Here is a 4,395-nt window from a genome sequence, read left to right as displayed (position 1 = left end):
ATGAACAAAGAATAGGAAAAAAACACTGAAGGACACTTCAAAGGAGCAGTAGGCCAAGTCAGAGGGAAACCAACACCACAGAAAACCTAGGAAGAGAAGGGTTCATCTTGAGAGGCGAGAGTGCTGCTGGGAATAAAACCAGGATGGGCGGCAAACCAAGGCCTTTGATTTTGTTTGACCTTTGAGAAGACAATTTTGAGGACAGAAGACAGGAAGAGCCCAGATGCATGAGAAGAAGGAACAGGCGTCCCATTTATTTGGTGCCTTCTTAGTTTTGTACTGGATGGTATTCAGACAATATCTTGTTTTATTGAAGGATAAAGAGAGACGAGGAAGTAGAAGACTAGGAGGGAGACTGATAGAAAAAGCAAGGCTAGAGATTAGAGAGTTATTGGTATTTGTGTGTTCATTTCCTTTTAGATGAGAAGGTTTGAGCATGTGTTGAGGAATTGGACAAGTAGCCAGTGGAGAGGGAAAACAGAGACCATAGTCATGGTAGGAGGCAGGTATAAGGGGTTAACTGGTCCATGTGGCAGGGGAAAGTTTCTCCCAAGATGGGCGGGAAGGAAGAAAGTTTGGGTGATGATCCAAAGAAAACTTAAGGAGTTTGGGAGGAAACTTGTGGGAGTTCTCATCAGATGTTCTCAATTTTCCCAGGGAAGTAGGTGGGAAGGTCATCTTTGAGAGTGAAGGGGCAGAGGAGGCAATGGACCTGGAGAATTGAAGGTGGTGAGGAAGGCTGTGGTGGTGAATTCCAGGACCGGGAGGATGTTGTGGGTGATAAAAAGGGTTGCAACCAGGCACCAAGCCCAGGTACCAAGGTCCCCCTTCTCTCTTTACTCTGCCCCAGCCCCCTTTGGCTCCCATGCTGACAAGGGCCAGGAGGGCCTTTACACGCTCAGTGATTTATTGAAAGGAGGGGAGATAGTAAAAGGGAAAAACTCAGAATTGCTTTCAAATAATGAGGGAAGATTTTACAGAAGAGGAGAGAGTTTAGAAGAAGCCTGATCTGAGAACACACAGAAAGTTCAAGGAATAATAAGGGGCCTCTTTGGAAACACATCCCTTAGTTTTGGGGGGAAGGAGAGAAACGATTATCATTCAGTAGATTGCCTGGATTCCTCCTTTTGCTTCATTGTACCACTGCCAGAAATTGGCTTGTAATACAGTTCAGCCAACCTTATCACTTCTTACCTCTGATAAACAATGGATCAGGGCTTTCTTAGGTTACATGTGTTTTTTAAACCATCAGCATTATGCCCTATGAATATTTTCATAGCAATATATATACATTGAATGCCAGAGCATTAAACCAAATGTGGGGCCCTTCTAAGCATGGCTCGCTACGCAACTGTATGAGTCATATACTCAAGATACTGGTCCTGAGCTTCCCTGGTGGCGCAGTGTTTAAGGATCCGCCTGCCAATGCAGGGGACGTGGGTTTGAGCCCTGGTCCAGGAAGATCCCACATGTCACAGAGCACCTAAGCCCGTGCGCCACCACTACTGAGCTTGCGCTGTAGAACCCGCGAGCCACAACTACCTAAGCCCACGCACCTAGAGCTCGTGCTCCGCAACAAGAGAAGCCACCACAATGAGAAGCCTGTGCACCACAACAAAGAGTAGCCCCTGCTCACTGCAATTAGAGGAAACCCACATGCAGCAACAAAGATCCAACTCAGACAACAATAAATAAATTTATATATATAAAAAAAAAAAGATATTGGTCCTGGAAATAACCCAAGGGCAGTAATACAAGTTGCAGAAACCTCACCAGCTTTCTCCATTCCTTACCTCTCACTACTGAGCTTTAGTTTTGGATACTTGGTCTAAACCCTAGGCCAGGTTCTCCTTTAACTTTCCTTGTAAAAAAAAAAAAAAAAAAAAAAAAAAAAAGGAACCAGCCCAGTGCACCACTGTTAATGATCTGCTGCTCTGTGACTACTCTGGGAGCTGGGAATGGAATGGTATGATGGACAGAGCTGGGCATGGGTCAACCTGGGAGCCATGTCCCAGTATGGATCATGCATTGGCTCCTAAGTAATTTTTAATTCTTGCCCAGAAGTGACTTTCTTATAGAACCGCCTCTGAGGTATCATCTTCTTGGTTCTTTTAAAACAAAAAATTGGCAGCCAAGGCAGGCTATTCAAGTTAGGACAGTCTTGAGGGGAGAGAGGGAAAAGCCCACTTTGCCATTGGGCATAAGCTTCCAATGGAAAGTACGTGTCCAATTTGTGATGATATTCACAGTAGAACCCCACCCCCTTCTCTGCTTTCTGATGGATGGTATTCTAAGCCCTGACTATAAAGTTTTGTCTTCAGTGACTAACAGTTTGGTAAATCTCATCTAACTTAAAAGGTTTGGAGTGGAGGGAGAAGTTCTCCATCCTTGAGGGAGTTTTTGTAGCTGCACTGGGAATTGTATCAGGATGTCCCATCAGAGTGACAATGAGGTGGGATTTGAGATTCATACAAGACCATGGGTTAGAAACCCTAAAGCCTGCTAAAAATTAGGTGCAAACAACTATGCAGGTTCAGAATAAGTAGGTCAGAAGTTGAAGAGAAGAAGGAGACTTGGTGGAGAGGGGCAGCCCAACCTCTGGATGGCATAACAGAAAGGTGCTGGAAGGTTCGGGAGAACAGCATCTGGGGGAGTGGTGGGAACTAAAAGAGTGGGACAAGTAGGAGGACAGAGCCAGCTATATAAAAGCTTTGGTTACCAAGGCAACTAGTTCAGCATTTTCTTCTCTTTCCTCTAAGGTAACGTGGAGTGTAGTTGCCAAGCAGAGGTGGTGCCTTTTGGCTGAAGTGGGCCTGGTAGGAGGCAGAGCAAGAGGAGGCTCTATAGAAAAGAGTGTAGAAACGTACAAGTATCAGCATAAGCGAGTGTAGAAACCTATACCTGTGCAGTCCTCGACATTCAGTTGTTCTGAAGAGGAAATCTCTGCATTTTCTATTTTTGGTCTGATAAATAAGCTCTTCCAGGGTAAGGACTATTTATTCTGTTCTTGTTGTCCTTCTATTCTAGAACATATGACACCATTATCAAGCCCTCATTCTCTACCCCTTATTTTAAGGGGGTACGATTGAGGCATAGTTTGGATACAGTAAAATACAAAATTTGAAGGCTATAGTTGTTGAATTTCTATGTCTCTATATACCTGTCTAACCACCACCTGGATCAAGATAGAGAACATTTCTATTCCTCCATAAAGTTCACCCGTTCCTATCAATACCTACCCCTCTTAAACCAGAGGGAGCCACTGTTCTGACTTCTAAACCTATGCAGTAGTTCTTCCTGTCCTTCAACTTCATACATATTACTTTTATCCTCTGTATGCTCAGCCCAGTAATGTGAATGCTGTATGTGGGCTTGGTTGAATCATAGAAAAAACTAATAGCTTAATCCAAAGAGCTATGGAAACACGGTGATGTTACTAAGGGACTGTGATTTTTACCAGTTAGACATCTTGTAATCTAGAGAAAGTGGCTTTCTTTATTTTTTGGCTGCACTGCATGACTTGTAGGATTTTAGTCCCCAACCAGGGATTGAACCCAGGCCACGGCAGTGAAAGCACTGGACAGCCAGGGAATTCCAGGATGCCAAGGCAGGACAAGAGGAAAAAACACCAGGGGAAAAGAACAAAGATCATAAAGTGAGAATGCACGTATGAAAGATTAGGTATTCTGAAGATAAGCACTTCAAGTGAGTGGAGGAAATTAGCAACAGCAAGGCGCCTTAATGAGGTAAACGACTGTCTGCTTTTCGTACACATTTGTAAGCCTTGCAAGAGCAAGGCCTCAAAAGAGTGGGTAAAGACTCAGAATTGTTTCTCTCCACGGAAATCTTTAGTAAAAGGTGAAAGAGTTATACGAACTGAAGAGAAACCAGAGTATGCAAGTGGCTTTCTGAATCTCAGTTTCCACATCTGTAAAGTGAGGGCCATAATTCTTTTTTATGTGCCTCAAAGGTAAATTCTGCATGAATCAAATACTTAAGGCAGACTATTTGGCATTTGGGGTTACGGTATCTTTTGGAGAGCATTAATTTAGATGTTACATAAAAGCATATATAAACTGTAAGATGCATTACAAAATATGATATTAAAGTATTAAGGTGTCCAGTGATTGTAATCCTGGATATTTCTATCTGTGGATGCCTCTATGGAACTTGGGTTTCTCCTCAGTCATTCCAGTGGTGTATGTCTGAGTGCAATGTGGTTATTACATGAAGTCTTCACTCTTCTGGAACCTTCTGTTACATGCCTCTGGTCTTTACAAAGTGATCATTAACTTCCAGGTGGCCTCCCATTCTGACTCCGGCAATGGGCCAATTTCTTGATTCTATCTCACAATGTAACTTCCAAAGTAAATGTCTATTAAGCCTTTGTGTAAA

At 43.3% G+C, this 4,395-nt stretch overlaps 1 non-coding gene across 1 annotated transcript; it reads right to left on the bottom strand.

Moving 5' to 3' along the window:
• Positions 1–3,780: 3,780 nt before the first annotated feature.
• Positions 3,781–3,896, bottom strand: LOC136135776 (U5 spliceosomal RNA). Its single transcript, XR_010656619.1, has one exon. It is a non-coding gene; the product is annotated as a U5 spliceosomal RNA (small nuclear RNA).
• Between the last annotated feature and the right edge of the window lie 499 nt (positions 3,897–4,395).

This window comes from Phocoena phocoena, chromosome 15 (assembly GCF_963924675.1).
Source record: "Phocoena phocoena chromosome 15, mPhoPho1.1, whole genome shotgun sequence".
Classification (NCBI taxonomy): domain Eukaryota; kingdom Metazoa; phylum Chordata; class Mammalia; order Artiodactyla; family Phocoenidae; genus Phocoena; species Phocoena phocoena.
This window is presented reverse-complemented; position numbering and strand designations above follow the sequence as displayed.